This window comes from Malus sylvestris, chromosome 13 (genome assembly GCF_916048215.2).
Source record: "Malus sylvestris chromosome 13, drMalSylv7.2, whole genome shotgun sequence".
In the NCBI taxonomy this organism is placed as follows: Eukaryota; Viridiplantae; Streptophyta; class Magnoliopsida; order Rosales; family Rosaceae; genus Malus; species Malus sylvestris.
The window spans coordinates 29715953-29737326 of record NC_062272.1 but is presented as its reverse complement, the minus strand read 5'-3'; the positions used below and the strand labels follow the sequence as shown (position 1 = coordinate 29737326).

General features: G+C 36.5%; 1 long non-coding RNA gene across 1 annotated transcript; it reads right to left on the bottom strand.

Moving 5' to 3' along the window:
• Positions 1–17296: 17296 nt before the first annotated feature.
• LOC126597071 (uncharacterized) lies at positions 17297–20966 on the bottom strand. The gene is made up of 2 exons (XR_007614125.1): positions 20272–20966; positions 17297–20222 (listed from the first exon to the last, which is right to left on the bottom strand). It is a non-coding gene; the product is annotated as an uncharacterized LOC126597071 (long non-coding RNA).
• Positions 20967–21374: the final 408 nt, after the last annotated feature.

Genomic DNA, 21374 nt, shown 5'->3' with positions numbered 1-21374 from the left:
AAACCCTAGCCCATTGTCTAACCTGATTTCTTTAGGGTTTGTGGTGCCTATATATATGTGTTTTAAGCCTAAATTCGTCACCACCCCTTCACACCATTCAAACACACCTTGCCGCAACCCTAATCACCTCCCATATTCATTCTACACGCCAAAACCCTAGTTCTAGTTCTTGCCGCAGCCTTCCATCCCCAAACTCCCAACTTTCTGCCCAAATTCAACCTTGCCGCAACCTTCCATTCAAATAACCATTCATCCACCATAGCCGCACCTTTCCACCACCATCACCACCTTGTGCAGCCACCATTGGAGGAGGAAGGAGTGCCGTGCAGCCCAAAGGAGGAAGACACCTTGCACATGCAATCTGCCATTAGTGGAGTGTTTGGAGTTCTTTCTTTCTTTGTTTCTGTTTTCATGTTTGATTTAACTTGCTTTTCAATTATGTTAGACATGTGGAACTAATTTCTTTATAGTTAGAGGTGAATTTGAAGCCATGGACATATGTTTTATATGATTTGATTTCTTCCAATTATGATTTCATAAATCGTGAATGTGGTTTACTTATCTATTTGATTGATAACTTGTTTATGTATGTGGGTTGAGGGTCGACACTTAATTTGCATGCATAAACTTGATGCTAGGATACAAGGGAATTTCACCTAATCGTTATTAACTTATATTCATAAGTAGTGAAAGTCGCTATGAATGCCTCGTCAATGCTTATGATTTCCATTAAACTTAATGATCTTTGATATGTGTCTTTATCATGCGTATTCCATAGTTAGGGTCCTTGATAAGAATAATTTGGTTGTAATGCGTATTCCATTCAATTCAATGAATCTAGGGAAATCTGAGAATTAATTGGTGCAATCTAGTTAATTTGGGGCATTGTCATTCATGGTTTGTTGAAAGAGTAATTGGAAATTGAATCATATGCATATGTTCATGTGTGGATAAGGAACCCTCTAACTAGTTTCTCACCATTCTATTTCATCACAATCTGTTTTGCTTTAAGTTTGTTTTCAAAGTTTAAGTTTTAAAGTTTCAATTTTCGTCAAAATCATTCCCCCATTGATTTTAAAGTGTTAGATTAGTTAGAAATCAATTTAGTTTGTGTTTTTAAGTGCTTTGAGTCAAGTTATAGTCCAATTTCGTCCAAATTAGTGTTAGGTACTCAAAACTGCCCAGAAAGTGGTTTTAAGTCAGTTTTGAGTCTTTTAGTTGCTGTTTTGAGTTTTTGGTTGATTTAAGTGTTTTAAACTCTAGTTTTGCATTAATTGAGTCTAGTTTAGTGTTCTACATTATGTTTTTATGTTCTTGAGTCAGTTTCACATTGATTAGCATCCCTAGTTAATCCCCGGTTTAGAACGATCCCTATTTGCTCATATACTACAATTGTCATCCATAGGGTTTAATTTGTGTGTCAAGTTAATTTACACATCAAATTTTTGGCACCCTATACTAGTCATATGTGAGAAGATTGATGTAGATATGAAAACGAACACTCACATATATGTATCACAAAGAACGCAGTTTCTAGAATTAATAAGCATGTTTAGATATGATCTCATGAATGGAATGCTACTACTTAGATGCGAGAACCAGTGACACCATATGCTCATACCAAATTCAAACTCCACAAATTGAAACACATAACACTCAAGATAGAAGTCAGGGGTTGTAACGGGGCTTGGGGTAATGGTTAAGAAAGGAAAGATAGGGATAACAAACGTTCCTAAGGCTAGCAAGCAAAGTAATGAAATCGAAACTTAGAATTCACTTTAGAATGCAGAAATCAACTTTTAACACAAAGGGAAGATTTGAGCAACACTTAGGGCCGAATTCAATGTTTTGGACCCTTTCTTCAACAAACAACACTTTAGAACTTTTTTTCATACATTTTCACAACTTTTCCCTTTTTTTTTTTTTTTTTTTTGTTGGATGTATTTTTCTTTTCTTTTCTTTCCACCCGTGCCTATGGCTCACTACTTACATGAGAAACACTTCCCCCACACTTGTTTTCTGCCAAACATTACTCAAAAGGAATTCAATTTGAATCATGCTTTACTATGCTTTAAGAACAAGGGTATGGATGGTCCTAATCTAGGCTAGGTGGAGATGATGTGATTAACAAAGAAAAATAGGCTAAACAAGGCTCAACGGGGTTTACACTTGAACATATAATGAAGTAGTATACATGGCAATTTGGCTAAGGTGCTGGTCACTACACAACTTCTTCTTGAATATGTGTTATGCAATTCAATAGCATGCTTTGAATGAAATGGGCATGAGTTCTAGCATTTGGAACTAAATGATGAAACGCCTTCTAAGTAGTAACCAAGCAAAGAATAATGAGATCATGCAACGACTTAGAAAACAATAATGCAGAGATTATCAACTCTCCAAATATCGTTTAGGCTCAAGTCTCACAAGGTTGTAGCGTTTGTTTGAGTTCCTTCCTTCAAGCATGTTACAAAAACTAATTTTTCCTTTATAACCACAACCAAGCATACACCAAAGAGTAAATCAAATGTTCATCCATGTTTATAACTCTCTTTAACAGTCATGTAATTAAAAACCAAATCCTCATCATTGTGTTGGAAGGTACCCTAAGACACATACAAAAACAACTCTTTTTGGTTTTTTTTTTTTCAAAACAATTTTTCAAATTTTTATGAGATTTTCGGATTTTTATGTCAAAACACACTACAATACTCCAAAATAGCTTAAAAACACTTAAAACAGCAAGGAACAACACTAGAAGTAATGGGTGATAAACTCCTACGAATTTCATGCAAAACAACTTGGTTACCCTCCCACACTTAAATCAAACATTGTCCTCAATGTTTTAAGCATAAACTCACACAAAAACAAGCAAACAAACAATTAACGAATAAACATGACAAATATGGCAAAGTAAAAACCAGACAGAGTAGAGTTTAAGAACGCAAATCTGGTTTTGGAGATAGATGATCTTATTGACTTTCCACAGCTTTGATCTCGAACTAGTTGGGAATTCTGAGCGAGGAATATCAGAGTTCCTTGGTTTCAAATCAGACTCCTTCTGCTGGGTTGATTTGATTGTGCAGTCTGCATTCTTCTCTGCTTGTTTCTTCTGCACGGCAAGCAGATGATGTGAAAAATAAGTTAACACACAAATTAACCCTCTTGTTGACAATTGTAGTATGGATAAGTAGGGATCGTTCTTAAACCGGGGATTAGGAGGGATTGCTAAAACACTCTAAACTGACTCAAATCTGTGAAACAAAGTTTAAAAATACGAAACTAGACTCAAAGAATGCAAAACTAAACTCTAAAACACTAAAACGAACCAAAAGAATCAAAATAGCAACCAAACACTCAAAACTGCCTAAAAACCACTTTCTGGGCAGTTTTGAACACAAAGCATCAAATTGGACGAATTTGGGTTTTAACTTGTACCAAAACACTTAAAAACATAAACCAACACACTTTCCAATTAATCTCGGAATTCAAAATAATTGGGGATTTGATTTGGACGAAAATAAACTTAAATGGTAGATTGTAAGAGAAACAGATTGTAATACAAAGTTATGAAGAATCAATGGATGATGGAATGGCTAAGGGGTTCTTCTCCACACATGAAATATATGCAACCTAAATCGATTTCCAGTTATCAATTGAATAAGTTATGAACCTCGACACTCCAAGTTAATTAGGTCCGCTTAAATTAACCTTCAGATTTCCCTAGAATCATTGAATCGGATGAATATGCATCGCAAACAAATTATTCCTAACAAGTTCTCTATATGAAGAGCATGATAAAGACACAAGTTAGAATCATTACGTTCTTTGGAAATCATAAGCATCGACAAGGCATTTGTAACTATGGAAAGCATGATACTCTTGCCAGGAATCTACTTAACACGATCGTGACTAGCGACCTTCACTACTTGCGAATATAAATTCATAACGATTAGGTGAAACAAATTTATATCCTAGCACCAAATTCAAACATGCAAATCAAGCGTGCACTCTCAATCAACATGCAAGAATAAGTTCTAAATCCAACGGTTAAGCAAATTGTATTCACAACTTATGCAACGATAACTGGAAGTAATCAACTTATTTCACATATATAATCATGGTTTTGAATACACCCTTAGCCAAAACAAAATTAGCCAATCCTACTTAAAGCAAAAGAAAGATTACATGAATTAGACATTAAAATCCAAAGGAAGAAAACACCTAGAATGCTCCAACTTGGCAGCAAGTGCATCCAAGAATTCTCCTTTCCCTTCTTGCGGCAGATTGGTTTGTGGACAGGTTTTGGGTAGTTTTATGGTGTAGAATGGATGAGGAATGATATAGAAAGGTTTAGGGTGAGTGTGGAGGAGTGTTTGATGGTTGGAGGGTGGTGGAAAACTCGGCAAAGAGGGTGGAATAAGGTGGAGTGGCTGTTATGTTTTCTGGGCACTAAAATGGTGTTTTTGGGGTGTTTTGCTGCCTAAGGTGAGTATGGACGAATTTTCTGCATGAATGATGAATATGGGAGGTTCAACCCTTTGCCAAGCGTTGTAAACATGTATATATAGGCCCCAAAAACCCTAGAGAATCAGATTAGGCAGTGGGGGAAATGCACAGCAAGGAGGGTGAATTTGTGGTGTGCAATGGTCCAAGGATGAAAATGGAGCAATGATGCAAAGTATGGAGGGTAAAATGGAGTGGTATTTCAGCTAGGGAGCATGAATGATTGTGTTCATTGCATGGAAATGAAAAGGGGAGGTGAAATGTTTCAGAAATTAGTCAAAGGTGCAGCAACATGTGTTGCACACGGCATTGGATCCCAAATGTGGATGATGGAGCATCAATTGGTGCATGGAATGGTTGTGAGAGTTGTGTGAAATCAGATGGGTTAAGGGAACAAGAGGTATGCAGCAATTGAGTGTGATAATTGAGTGTATTGGGGCATGAAATCAGAAATATTTTAGGGGACAAGGATGATTAAGCATGCATGGGAATCCAAAGGGAATGCTATGTGGATTGCACGGCAAGGATGTGTGTCCTTTTGTGGCTGAATTCATGATCCTTTGTACACTAATTCTTCACATTCTTAGCCTCTTTAAGTCTTTAATTTCGTCCAAACCTTGGTTCCAAATATGTGACATGCATTCCAAGCTCCATTTTGCTCCAAAATGCTCCAAAATGCATCTTCTTGCCTACTTTGTCCTTAAAATCTGAAAACACGTGAAAATGACTTTAAACATTAAAATAACTAAGGAAACACGACATAAATGCACAAGAACAAGCCAACTAAGTCGCATAAATATGCTCCTATCAGCAGACACGAGGTAGAGGTGTTGGTCTGTTTCTTTCTTCAATCTTTCCAAGTGCCCACCTCTTGCTTTCTTTCTCCATGTCCCTAGCTGAGGATGAATTGGTAAATTGTCTCCACATGCTTCGAGGTATCATTTTCACTTCCCTTATCTATTCTTCAGGCAGATGTGGTAGACGAAGCGGAAGCATAAGATGATGAAGATGAGTACTCGAGAGCAAGGCTAGGTAAGCAATCAGGAAAGGGTTCCAGGCAGTCGGTACTAGATCGGAAGATTGATACCAAGTGTTGGCTGATTACTCACTTTCTCCTTGTCCTAAATCAATGACAAGGAGAAGGACAGGGAGAAAGCATGATATGAGATACTCTTGCTTTCAACCTTCATGATATGAAATACTTTTGCTTTGGATGGGTTGTTTGCAGAGGTACCCCAAGGAATAAGGAACACTGAGTGACTTGAGAGGGTTTGTTGGAAAGGCATTCTCGGAGATGACGGAAGGTTATGTATGTCTGCCTTGCCATAGAGGGTGAAGGTCGACATTTATAGGAAATAATAACCGGTACTGTTCTTTGATAGGAGCATATTTATGCGCCTTAGTTAGCTAGTTCTTATGCATTTCCATGGTGTTTTCTTAGTTAAAGTAGTCTTTTAAGTTAGTTTTATGTGTTTTCAGGTTTTAAGGCCAAAGGATGCAAGAAGATGCATTTTGGAGCAAAATTGGGCTTGGAATGATTATCACATAATTGGAGCCAAGGTTTGGACGAATTTGAAGACTTGAAGATGATGATTCCTACTTGAACAAGGTTTCCTAGTTGAAGTAGGAAAGTGCTTACATGAAGGAGGATTCCTAATCGACGAAGGATTCCTAATCGACGAAGGATTCCTAATCAACGAAGGATTCCTAATTGAAGATGGATTCCTAATCACATGAGGATTCCTAGAAGAACAAGGATTCCTACTTGAAGTAGGAAAGTTAAGCCAAGGTTTCCTACTTTGGTTTGATTTTTCCTAATTGTCCCTAAAAGTTCCAGCAATTATGAAGACTTTCTAAGCATTCTAGGACACAAAACAAAAGCCTAGAACCCTTTTGAACCCTTGCCGCACACCCCTTTGCATTTCCTCTTCCTTATTTCCTGTTTTTATGCTTTTAAAACACCTTCCTTTTGTGTTTTAAACCCTAGCCGAATTTCCCTTGCCCTTTCCTTTAATTTTCTGATTTATTTCCTAATTCTAGAATCCTTAGACTTAATTTCTGATTTCCTAATCAACCTAGGGTTTTAATTTCTGTTTTCCTTTAAATAAACCTCCTTGTTGCAGCCACAAAACATTCCACACACATCCATACAACTCCATTCACGCCAGAAACCTTTCCCCTACCTTTGCCGTGCCCAACCTTCACCCAAATCCATATTTTCTGACCCCAAAACCTTCCTAGCGTGCCATACACCCATCCTAGACACTTTCCCACCATTCTCCATCATCCAAAACCCATCCAAATCATCTCCATACCTTGTGCCGCAGCAAGAAGGAAGAAGGAGTGCTCTTGAATGTGCTTGCTAGTCTATTGCAGATTGCTGGAACTTTTAGGTGTAATCTTTCTTATGTTTTCAATATTTCAATTCAATAAACTTTGTGTTGTGAGTATGAGGAACTAAACCCCCTTAGTTGGGTGGTGATTCGAAACCATGTACATGCTTGCAATATGATTTGATTACATTCAGTTGTTACTTCATAAGTTGTGGATTCAATTCGTTCATCTACTTGATTGATAACTTATTTGTGTATGTTGATTGAGAGTGCACGCTTAGTTTTCATGCATGAATATGATGCTAGATTATGAGGGAGTTTCACCTAATAGTTACAATCTTATAATCACAAGTAGTGAAGGTCGCTTGAAAATGATCGCGTTGAATGAGTTCTTGGCACGAGTTTCATGCTCATCATAGTAACGAATGCCTCGTCAACACTTATAGTTCTCATTGTGCTTCATGATTCTTGATTGTATCTTTATTGTGCTCATCACGTAAGGAACCTTTGAGGAATGCTTTGAATTGTTGTATGCGCTTTCCCATCCAATTCATTAACTTAAGGAGAACTTGAAGGTTAATTTAAGCGTATCTAATTAACTTGGGGTGTTGAGTTTCATAATTTATTGGAAGAACAACTGAAAATCGTTTTGTTTGCAAGTGTGACATGTGTGGAGAAGAACCTCCTAACTAGCCTTTTATCCATCCTTTTCATCCAAAAACGTTTTACAATCTGTTTTGTTTTAAAGTTTCTGTTTTGTTTTCAATTTTCGTCCAAAACAAATCCCCCTTTATTTTGAAGTCTTAGATTAGTTAGAACGTGTTTTGATTTGTGTTTCTAAGTGTTTTGATCCAAGTTTTCATCCAACTTCGTCCAAGTTCTTGTTAGGTTCTCAAAACTGCCCAGAAAGTGGTTTTTAGGCAGTTTTGAGTCATTAGGTTGCTGTTTTGAGTTTTATGTTTGTTTAAGTGTTTTAACTTTTAATTTTACATTCTTTGAGTCTAGTTTAGTGTTTGAAACTTTGTTTTTACGTTATTGAGTTAGTTTTCAAGAGTTTAGCAATCCCTCCTAATCCCCGGTTTAGAACGATCCCTACTTACATCTTTACTACAATTTGACAAAAGAGGGTTTAATTTGTGTGCTTAATATATTTCGCACCAAATTTTTGGCGCCGTTGCCGGGGATGAGCAAGCTAATCCCTTGGTTCTTTTCTTTTTGTTTAGTTTGTTTCTGTTTTAGTTTCTGACTTAATTTTGTTTTCCTTGTTGTGTGTTACTTTTGATATTTGATTTAGTTCTCTTTCTTTGATTTTAGGTACTAGAGAAGTAAGACATGGATTTTGCTAGCATTCAAGTTCAATTAGCAAATCTTACTTCTCAATTGTTACAGATTGCCGAAAGGACCACAATGCAAAGTGTCCCTACATTTGGTGCGTCTTATAGGCAAGGATACCAACCCAATCTATATCCACAAAGCGATTGGAGTGATCATTCAAACTTGGTGTGAAAATTATGTTGACACTCAAATTAACCCTCTTTTTATCAATTGTAGCAAGTATGTAAGTAGGGATCGTTCTAGGCCGGGGATTAGGAGGGATTGCAAAATCACTTGGACTTGACTCAAAAACGTAAAAACAAGTTTAAAACACTAACTAGACTTTAAAACACTAAAACAAACCAAAAGACTCAAAACAGCAAATAAACACTCAAAACTGCCTTAAAACCACTTTCTGGGTAGTTTTGGACACTAGGGAAGAATTTGGACGAAAATTGGTTTAAACTTGACTCAAGACACCTAAAAACACAAACTAAATGGGTTTCTAACTAATATGACACTTAAAACTAAAGGGGGATTGATTTTGGACGAATTTTGAAAACAAAACAAAACTTTGTAAATTGAAAAGACTCTAAAACGAATTTGGTTTAAATGGATGGATGGAAGGCTAGCTAAGGGGTTCATCTCCACACATGTCACACTTGCATATAAAACGATCTCTAATTGCTTTTCAATAAACCATGAATTCCCAACGCCCCAAGTTAATTAGGTCCGCTTAAATTAACCTTCAGATTTTCCTAATGTTATTGAATTGGATGATTGCATACGACAACCCAAAGCATTCCCCACGAGTCCCCTACATGATTGCATAATAGAGATACAAGCAAGAATCATTAAGTTCTATGAAAACCATAAGCATTGACGAAGCACTTGTTACTATGATTGCATGAAACTTATGCCAAGAATTTACTTAACACGATTGTGATCAACAACCTTTACTACTTGTGAATATAAGTTCATAACGATTAGGTGAAATTCCCTTATATCCTAGCATCAAATTCATGCATGCAAACTAAGTGTCGACCCTCAATCAACATACAAGAATAAGTTTTAATTCACGTAGATAAGCAAATTGAAATCACAACTTATGAAACGCAATTAGAAGTAATCAAATCATATAGCAAGCATAATCATGGTTTCGAATCCCCCCCTAGCCAAGGGGGGTTTAGTTCCTCATACTCGCAAATAAACAAAGATAAATAAATTTAAACATTAAAACAAAGATAGAAAACACCTAGAAACGCTCCACAATCCAAGCTCCTTGAATGGCATGCACGGCTCCAAGTTGTCTTCCTTCTTCTCCTTGCAAACTCACGGCACACAAGGTATGTTTGGGTGAATGGTGTAGTGAAAATATGGTAGAGGATGGTGACTAAATGGTGCAGCAAAGGATGGTATTTATAGGCTGAAATTCGCAGCCCCTATGTAGCAAAGGAAAAGGATTTAAAAGCCTAATTTGTATAGGATAATAACACACAATCCTTGAAGGAAAAGGCTAAGGCTTTTAGAAACCAAGGGGGAAAGGAATAATCAGGTTTCTAGAAGTTCTAGAAAGGTTTGGGGCGTCACTTTTGTAGGACAAGGGATAAGGCCTTCTAGAAAGGTTGTTTTGTGGCTGATTTCTAGAAAAAACAAGGGATAAGGTGTGGCACCTTTGTAGGAGTGGATAAGGGCTTCTAGAAACCAATTTTAATGTGTCCTAATCTGAAAATAAATCCCCCATGCAGCTGGAATTAAATTAGGATAGGATTAGGATAGGATAAGATAAGATAGGATTGGATAATGTTTTGGATAAGGTTTCTTCACTTGAGTTGATTCTTTGGCTTCAACTTCCCTTCTTCAAGTAGGAAACCTTGTTTGAGTAGGAAACTTCAATCTTCTAGGAATCCAACTTCAACTAGGAATCCATCTTCAACTAGGATTTCATCTTCAATTAAGCACTTTCCCACTTCAATTAGGAATCTTTGTATCTTCAATTCTTCAACTTCAAAACACATTCCTAGCTTCATCAATCCTTCAAATTCGTCCATCCCTTGTGCTTCATGTGCATGAACTCCATTCTAGCCCAATTTTGCTCCAAAATGCTCCAAATTGCATCCTTTTGCTCACTTTGTCTCTAAAACCTGAAAACACATGAAAATAGCTTAAAAGACTACTTTAACTAAGAAAACACAACATAAATGCATAAGAACTAGCTAACTAAGGCGCATAAATATGCTCCTATCAAATTCCCCCACACTTAGCTTTTGCTAGTCCTCGAGCAAAACAACGAAACAAAACATGACCTAAACCTTCCAACAATTGCCTCAGGGATTTCCAATGGTACATGACATATTAAAAATCATTATTCCCATAGATTTTAGTCATCTTCACACTTAAGCACATACTTAATCATAGTCACCACGTACTAGTTCACATATAACCATTTAAAACATGATTTTGAATGTAGTAACATGCCTTAGAGAACTTGCTCAAGTCCTTACTAGATATGCACTCAATTTTCACACATATTTTCTAACTCCACACCCTATACTAGTTATATGTGAGAAGATTGATGTAAATATGAAAACGAATGCTCACATATATGTATAACAAAGAAAGCATTTTCGGGAGTTAATAAGCATTTAGATATGATCTCATGAATGGAATGCTACTACTTAGATGCGAGAACCAGGGATATCATATGCTCATACCAATTCCAAACTCCACATATTGAAACACATAACAATCAAGATAGAAGCAAAGGGTTGTAACGGGGCTAAGGTATTGGCTAACAAAGAAAGGTAAGGATAAACAAACATTCTTAAAGAATAATAAAAAAGTAATGAAATTGACACTTAGAATTCACTTTTGCATGCAAAAATCAATTTTGAAACACAAGGGGAAGACTCATGCAACACTTAGGGTCAAATTCAACTTTTTGGACCCTTGCTTCAACAACCACCAACTTAGAGCTCATTTTATGCTCTTTCAACTCCTTTTCATACTTTTTTCTTTTTTTCTTTCTTTTTCTACGAATTTTTTTTTTCTTTTGTTTTTTCTTTGTCTAACCCGTGCCCTCCTTACTTCTTTTGGCACACAAACTTTCCCTTCCCCCACACTTAGTTTTCTGCACAACATTGATCAAAAGGAATTCCCTCTAAGTCATGCTTTATTATCCTTTAAGAACAAGGGTATGGATAGTCCTAATCTAGGCTAGATAAGGATAATGTGGCTAACAACAAAAATAGGCTAAATAAGGCTCAAAGGGGCTGATCCTACAAAAACAAATGCATGGGTTGAAGGCTTTTTGGCTCTGGTGATAACTACTAAACAACTTCATCTTGTTAGTTATGCTAATCAATTTTTATGCTTTGAATGAAATGGGTATGAGTTCTAATATTTGGATCTATAATGATGACACGCCTTCTAAGTAGCAACCAAGCAAAGAATGATGAGATCATGCAACGACTTTAGAAAACAACAAATTCACAGATTATTAACTCTCCAAAGAATGTTTAGGCTCAAGTCTCACAAGGTTGTAGCGTTAGTTTGAGTTACTTCCTTCAAGCATGTTACAAAAACTGATTTTTACTTTGTGATTACATGTGAATTCGTAAACAACAACGATGACCAAGCATAAACAAAAGAGCATATCAACTTCCATCCATGTTTGTAACTTTCTTTAACCGTCATGCAATTAAAAACCAAATCCTCATCATTGTGTTGGAAGGTACTCTATGACACAAACAAACAAAAACAACTTTTAAAATGACTCTTTTTGGGTTTTTTCAAAACTTTTTCTATTTTTTTTTCTTGAATTTTCGGATTTTTTTGGTAAAGCCACATAAAAACACATCAAAACTTTCTAAAAACACTTAAAAACAATGAAAAACAACCTTTGAAATGTTAGGTGGTAAAATCCTACGAATTTGACACAAAAACACTTTGTTTACCCCCCCACACTTAAACCAAACATTGTCCTCAATGTTTCAAACATAGACTCACACAAAAACAAGCAAATATCACAACTAGCAAACATGACAAATATGGCAAAGTAAAAGCAATAAAGAGTAGGGTTTAGGAACGCAAATCTGATTATGATGTCGGAGCTTCCTAGGTCTTCTTTATTCGCATGGGTTGCCTCCCAAGAAGCGCTTGCTTTAACGTCTTCCAGCCGGACGATGCTCCATTGAAGGTTTATGGAAGCCCCCGGCATGGAGGGGTGTTTCCACAACCTGACCTACGAAATACTTCATCTTTTGGGTCATTGAATGGGATGGGATAATGATCCTTTTGATAGGAGCATATTTATGCGCCTTAGTTAGCGTTTAGACGATGCATTATGGTCGTATCGCACTGCCTATAAGACACCCCTAGGGATGTCTCCATTTCGGCTAGTTTATGGCAAGCCTTGTCACTTACCCGTGGAACTAGAGCACAAGGCGCATTGGGCCGTGAAAACGTTCAATTTGGACTTAGATGCTGCTGGAATGCATCGAAAGCTCCAATTGAATGAGCTTGAGGAGCTAAGGAATGAAGCATATGAGAATGCCCGAATCTACAAGGAGAAAACAAAGGCGTTTCATGACAAGATGATTAGGGGCAAAACCTTCTCAATTGGGCAGAAAGTTTTACTTTTTAATTCTCGCTTACGTTTATTTCCTGGTAAGTTACGTTCTAAGTGGATCGGACCTTTTGTTGTTACTAATGTTTTTCCACATGGTGCAGTTCAAGTCCAAAGCTTACAGAACGGGATGGAATTCAAGGTTAACGGGCATCGATTGAAGCCATACTATGAGAGTGCCGTGGGGCAGGTTGTGGAGGAGATCCCACTCCATGCCGTGGGCTCCAATGGGGTCTGATTATGTTCTTCGTCCGGCTTCAAGACGTTAAAGAAAGCGCTACTTGGGAGGCAACTGATGCGTAAAATAACTAAACACACAAATTAAACCCTCTTGTTGACAATTGTAGTATGGATACGTAGGGATCGTTCTTAAACCGGGGATTAGGAGGGATTGCTAAAACACTCTAAACTGACTCAAATATGTAAAACTAGGTTTAAAACACTCAACTAGACTCAAAGAATGCAAAACTAAACTCTAAAACACTAAAACAAATCAAAAGACTCAAAACAGCACCAAAAACACTCAAAACTGCCTTAAAACACTTTCTGGGCAGTTTTGGGACTCTAATGCAAACTTGGACGAATTTTGGTTTTCTAATGACCTAAAACACTTAAAAACATAATCTAAGACAAGTTCTAACTAATATAACTCAAAGAAATAAAGTGGGGTTGATTTTGGACGAATTTAAATTAAATGGCAGATTGTAAAGAAAACAGTAGACAAAATTGTGATGAATTAATGAATGATGGAAGAGCTAAGGGGTTCTTCTCCACACATGAAATATATGCAACGTAAATCAATTTCCAGTTATCAATTCAATAAGTTGTGAACCTCGACACTCCAAGTTAATTAGGTCCGCTTAAATTAACCTTCAGATTTCCCTAGAATCATTGAATTGGATGAATATGCATCGCAAACAAATTATTCCTAACAAGTTCTCTATATGAACAGCATGATAAAGACACAAGTTAGAATCATTACGTTCTTTGGAAATCATAAGCATCGACAAGGCATTTGTAACTATGAAAAGCATGATACTCTTGCCAGGAACCTACTTAACACGATCGTGACTAGCGACCTTCACTACTTGCGTATATAAATTCATAACGATTAGGTGAAACAAACTTATATCCTAGCACCAAATTCAAGCATGCAAATTAAGCATGCACTCTCAATCAACATACAAGAATAAGTTCTAAATCAAACGGTTAAGCAAATTGTATTCACGACTTATGCAACGATAACTGAAAGTAATCAACTTATTTCACATATATAATCATGGTTTTGAATACACCCTTAGCCAAAACGAATTTAGCCAATCATACTCAAAGCAAAACAAAGATTACATGAATTAGACATTGAAATATAAGATAGAATACACCTAAAATTGTTCAACAACTCAGAATGAAGAGCCAAACAATTGAGTGAATCTGTCCCCTTTCCTTGCTTGCGGCAGATTGGATGTTGGTGGTTTCTTGGGTAATTGAATGATGTAGAATGGATGGAAGACGTATGGAAGTGTTTAGGGTTGATGGGTGGTGCGGCTAGGGTGGTTTTGTGGCAGAAATTTGGGTGAATGGTGGTAGAATGGGGCTGTTGAAGATGGAGTTCAGTTTCTGGCGTGAATGGTGAGTTTCTGGATGAATGGGGCTGTTTGTGGCTGCACAAACATGTTTATTTAAAGGGATTAGGAAATTAAAAACCCTAGGCTAATTAGGTAAACAGAAATTTAAGTCAAAGGCTTCTAAAAATAGGAAATCAAATCAGGAATTAAAGGAAATTAGGCAAGGGAAATTCGGCTAGGGTTTAAAACACAAAAGGAAAGTGTTTTAAAGCTTAGAATTAGGAAATAATCCTCTCCCTTGCACGGCAAGGAAGAGGAAATACCAAGGGGGGTGCGGCAAGGGTTCAAAAGGTGCACGAGATGTGTATTTGATGTCCTAGAATGCTTAGGAAGTCTTCATAATTGCTGGAACTTTTAGGGATATTTAGGAAAAATCAAACCAAAGTAGGAAACTTTGGCTTCACTTTCCTATTTCAAGTAGGAATCCTTGTTGGAGTAGGAATCCTCATGTGATTAGGAATCCATCTTCCATTAGGAATCCTTCTTGGAGTAGGAATCCTTCGTCGATTAGGAATCCTTCTTCAATTAGGAATCCTTCTTCAATTAGGAATCCTTCATTGATTAGGAATCCTAATTTCTTCAAGTCTTCAATTCATCCATTCCTTTTGCTCCAAAAGGCTCCAAATTACATCATTTTGCACACTTCGGCTTTGGAATCTGAAAACACACAAAAGTAACTTTAAACACTAAAATAGCTAACGAAACATAACATAAATGCACGAGAACAAGCCAATTAAGTCGCCTAAATATGCTCCTATCAAATTCCCCCACACTTAGCTTTTGCTAGTCCTCGAGCAAAACAAAGAAATAAAACGAAACCAAACAAATAAAACATAACCTAAACCTTCCAACATTTGCCTCAGGGATTTCCAATGCACATGACATGTTAAAAATCGTTATTCCCCACAGATTTTAGTCATCTTTACACTTAAGCATATACTTAATCGTAGTCACTACTTACTAGGTCACAATTAATCAATTAAAACACTGTTTTTGATGTAGTAACATGCCTTAGAGAATTCGCTCAATTCCTTACAAGATATGCACTCAATTTTCACTCAGATTTTCTAACTACACACCCTATACTAGTTATATGTGAGAAGATTGATGTAGATATGGAAACGAACGCTCACATATAAGTATAACAAAGAACACAATTTCTGGAGTTAATAAGCATGTTAAGATATGATCTCATGAATGGAATGCTACTACTTAGACGCGAGAACCAGTGACACCATATGCTCATACCAAATTCAAACTCCACAAATTGAAACACATAACACTCAAGATTGAAGTCAAGGGTTGTAACGGGGCTTGGGGTGTTAGCTAACAAATGAAGGATAGGGATAACGAACGTTCTTAGAACCATAGCAAGCAAAGTAATGAAATTGAAACTTAGAATTCACTTAGATTGCAGAAATCAACTTTTAAACACGAAGGGAAGATTCAAGCAAAATTTAGGGCCGAATTCAAAGTTTTGGACCCTTTCTTCAACAAACACTACTTTGGGACTCTTTTTCACATCTTTTCAACTCCTTTTCATTAATTTCACACACTTTTTCTTTTTCTTTTTCTTTTTCTACGAATTTCATTTTTTTTTTTTTTTTTCTTCTTGCCGTGTTCTATGGCACCCAAAATACCGAAATTGAAACCTTTCCCCCACACTTGTTTTCTACCATATATAAATCAAAAGGAATTCAATTTGAATTATGCTTTACTATGCTTCAAGAACAAGGGTAAGGATGGTCCTAATCTAGGCTAGGTGAGGATAACGTGGGTTAACAAAGAATGAAGGCTAACAAGGCTCAATAGGGTTAACTTAAACATAAAAATGAAGTAGGGTACACGGCATTTTGGCTAAGGTGGTGGTAACTACACAACTTCATCTTGAATATGTATTATGCAAATCAATAACATGCTTTGAATGAAATGGGCATGAGTTCTAGCATTTGGAACTAAATGATGAAACGCCTTCTAAGTAGTAACCAAGCAAAGAATAATGAGATCATGGACTTAGAAAACAATAATGCACAGATTTTAACTCTCCAAATAAACGTTTAGGCTCAAGTCTTGATGTGAAAATTATGTTGACACTCAAATTAACCCTCTTTTTATCAATTGTAGCAAAGTATGTAAGTAGGGATCGTTCTAAACCGGGGATTAGGAGGGATTGCAAAATCACTTGAAAACTGACTCAAATACGTAAAAACAAGTTTAAAACACTAAACTAGACTCAAAGAATGCAAAACTAAACTTTAAAACACCAAAACAAACCAAAAGACTCAAAACAGCCCAAAAACACTCAAAACTGCCTTAAAACCACAATCTGGGCAGTTTTGAACACTAGACACAAACTTGGACGAAAATTGGTTTTAACTTGACCTAAGACACTTAAAAACACAAACTAAAGTGATTTCTAACTACTATGACTCAACTAAGTAAAGGGGGATTGATTTTGGACGAATTTAACTTTGAAAACAGAAACTTTGAAAACAAACTTAGACAAAAACGTTTTGATGAAAATTAAGATGGTGAAAGGCTAGTTAGAAGGTTCCTTCTCCACACATGAAACATATGCATACGACTTGATTTCCAATTACTCTTTCAATAAACCATGAATGACAATGCCCCAAATTAACTAGATTGACCAATTAATTCTCAGATTTCCCTAGATTCATTGAATTGAATGGGATACGCATTACAACCAAATTATTCTTATCAAGGACCCTAACTATGGAATACGCATGATAGAGACACATATCAAAGATCATTAAGTTCAATGGAAATCATAAGCATTGACGAAGCATTCATAACTATGGGATACGCATGTTACTTTTGCCAAGGATTTACTTAACACAATCGTGACTAGCGACTTTTACTACTTATGAATATAAGTTAATAACGATTAGGTGAAATTCCCTTATACTCTAGCATCAAATTCATGCATGCGAACTAAGTATGCATCCTTAATTAACACACAAGAACAAGTTATCAATCAAATAGATAAGTAAACCACATTCACGATTCATGAAATCATAACTGGAGGTAATCAAGTCATATAAAACATATGATCATGGCTTTGAATTCCCCTCTAACTATAAAGAAATTAGTTCCTCATGTTCGCAAATAAACAAAGATAAATAAATTTAAACATTCTAACAAAGATAGAAAACACCTAGAATCGCTCCACAATCCAAGCTCCTTGAATGGCATGCACGGCTCCAAGAGTTCTTCCTTCTTTTCCTTGCAAACTCACGGCACAATGAGGGATGTTTGGGTGAATGGTGTAGTGAAAATATGGTAGAGGAGGGTGACTAAATGGTGCAGCAAAGGGTGGTATTTATAGGCTGAAATTCGCAGCCCCTATGTAGCAAAGGAAAAGGATTTAAAAGCCTAATTTGTATAGGATAATAACACACAATCCTTGAAGGAAAAGGCTAAGGCTTTTAGAAACCAAGGGGGAAAGGAATAATCAGGTTTCTAGGAGTCCTAGAAAGGTTTGGGGCGTCACTTTTGTAGGAGAAGGGATAAGGCCTTCTAGAAAGGTTATTTTGTGGCTGATTTCTAGAAAAACAAGGGATAAGGTGTGGCACCTTTGTAGGAAAGGATTAGGTCTTCTAGAAATCCCATTTTAAGCATCCTAATCTAGTTAGAAACCCTCCTAAGTGGCTGGAATGTGGATAATTTAGGATTAGGATAAGATAAGATAGGATAAGGTTTGTTTGGATAAGTTAAGCTAAGATAAGGTTATGATGAGGTTTTGGATAGATTCCTTATCTTGAGCTGATTCTTTGGCTTTAATTCTTCTTCTTCATGTAGGAAACCTTGCTTGAGTAGGAAACTTCATGTCTCTAGGAATCCATCTTCATTTAGGACTCCTACATTGATTAGGAATCCTTCTCCATTTAGGAATTCTTCGTGTAAGCCCTTTCCTACTTCAACTAGGAAACTTTGTATCTTCAATTCTTCAACTTCAAAACACATTCCTAGCTTCATCAATCCTTCAAATTCGTCCATCCCTTGTGCTACATATGCATGAACTCCATTCTAGCCCAATTTTGCTCCAAAATGCTCCAAATTGCTTCCTTTTGCTCACTTTGTCTCTAAAACCTGAAAACACATGAAAATAGCTTAAAAGACTAATTTAACTAAGAAAACACAACATAAATGCATAAGAACTAACTAACTAAGGCGCATAAATATGCTCCTATCAAATTCCCCCACACTTAGCTTTTGCTAGTCCTCGAGCAAAACAAAACGAAACAAAGTAAATAAACGAAACAAAACGAGTAAAACACAACCTAAACCTTCCAACAATCGCCTCAGGGATTTCCAATGCACATGACATGTTAAAAATCATCATTCCCACAGATTTTAGCCATCTTTACGCTTAAGCACATACTTAATCATAGTCACTACTTATTAGTTCACAAATAACCAATTAAAACGTTGTTTTGAATGTAGTAACATGCCTTAGAGAATTTGCTCAATTCCTTACTAGATATGCACTCAATTTTCACACAGAATTTCTGACTACACACCCTATACTAGTTATATGTGAGAAGATTGATGTAAATATGAAAACAAATGCTCACATATATGTATGACAAAGGAAGCACTTTCCAGAGTTAACAACATGTTTAAATATGATCTCATGAATGGAATGCTACTACTTAGATGCGAGAACCAGTGACACCATATGCTCATACCAATGTTAAACTCCACAAATTGAAACACATAACACTCAAGATTAAAGTAAAGGGTTGTAACGGGGCTTGGGGTATTAGCTAACAAAGAAGGGTAAAGGATAAACAAACGTTCTTAAAACAATAGTAAGCAAAGCAATGAAATTGACACTTAAAATTCACTTTAGAGTGCAGAAAACAACTTTAAACACAAAGGGGAATACGCATGCATATTTAGGGTCAAATGCAACTTTTTGGACCCTTTCTTCAACAATCAACACTTTAGAACTCTTTTTCACATCTTTTCAACTCTTTTTTCATACTTTTCACATTTTTTCTTTTTCTTTTTCTTTTTCCACGAATTTCATTTTTTTTTTCTTTTTCATGCCTCATTCAAGACTTTGGCACACCCACAACAAAACTCACTTCCCCCACACTTATTTTCTGCCAATAATGACCAAAAGGAATTCATTTTGAGTCATTTATTACTATGCTTCAAGAACAAAGGTATGGATGGTCCTAATCTAGGCTAGGTAAGGATAATGTGGGTTAACAAACAACATAGGCTAAACAAGGCTCAACGGGGTTAAACCTACAAAAACAAATGCATGGAATGAAGGCTTTTTGGCTATGGTGGTACTACTAAACAACTTCATCTTGAATATGTGTTATGCAATTCAATAACATGTTTTGAATGACATTGGCATGAGTTCTAGTGTTTGGAACTAAATGATGAAACGCCTTCTAAGTAGTAACCAAGCAAAGAATAATGAGATCATGCAACGACTTTAGAAAACAAGAATGCACAGATTTTAACTCTCCAAATAAACATTTAGGCTCAAGTCTCACAAGGTTGTAGCGTTTGTTTGAGTTCCTTCCTTCAAGCATGTTACAAAAACTGATTTTTTTCTTTATGATTACATGTGAAGTCATAAGTTATAACCACAACCAAGCATAAACCAAAGAGTAAATCAAACTTTCATCCATGTTTATAACTCTCTTTAACAATCATGCAATTACAAACCGAATCCTCATCATTGTGTTGGAAGGTACCCTAAGACACAAACAAACACACAAAAACAACTTTAAAACGACTCTTTTTGGGTTTTTTCAAAACTTTTTCTATTTTTTTCTTGAATTTTCGGATTTTTTGGTAAAGCTACATAAAAACACATCCAAACTTTCTAAAAACACTTAAAAACAATGAAAAACAACCTTTGAAATGTTAGGTGGTAAAATCCTACGAATTTGACACAAAAACACTTTGTGTACCCCCCCACACTTAAACCAAACATTGTCCTCAATGTTTCAAACATAGACTCACACAAAAGCAAGCAAATAACACAACTAGCAAACATGACAAATATGGCAAAGTAAAAGCAATAAAGAGTAGGGTTTAGAAACGCAAATCTGATTATGATGCCGGAGCTGCCTAGGTCCTCTTTATTTGCATGGGTTGCCTCCCAAGAAGCGCTTGCTTTAACGTCTTCCAGCCGGACGATGCTCCATTGAAGGTTTATGGAACCCCACGGCATGGAGGGGTGTTTCCACAACCTGACCTACGAAATACTTCATCTTTTGGGTCCTTGAATGGGATGGGATAATGATCCTTTCTTATTGTCATGTTTTGCTTCTCTAAATCAACACGAACTCTCCCACCACGTTGTCTTCGATTTGGTACCTGCACCATACAAGGTAACAACCTATTAGTTGAAATGGGAATCGAAATTGGAATAGGTGGCTTACCTTTGTACGGCAAAGAAGTGGTAGCACTATGGACAAATGCACAAGGGTTGCATTTGGGCAGATTTGATGAGTTCAAGGTTGGGGCCGTGCATTCTTTGTTGTTCACTCCAATTCCTTCCTCGATGGTGGGTTGTGGTACATTCTTCTTGACTAGTGTTGAACATTCCTGCCCTATATTTTCAATTACATTAATAGCACAACAAGAACGAACATCATTAGTATTCTCAATCGATTCAGAAACCTTAAAGTTAATCATATCACCACCAAAGGCCATAGTTACTGCTCCCTTGGCCACGTCAATCTTGGTTTGAGCTGTTTTCATGAAAGGACGTCCAAGTAAGAGTGGTGATGATGGAGAGTGTACCGAATCTTCCATGTCAAGCACATAAAAATCTGCAGGAAAAATCAAATGGTCTACCTGCACCAAAACATCCTCCAAAACTCCTTTCGGATATGCATTAGATCGATCGGCTAATTGAATAATAACACCATCATGTTTAAGCTCTCCTAGATTCATCGATGCATAAACAGAATATGG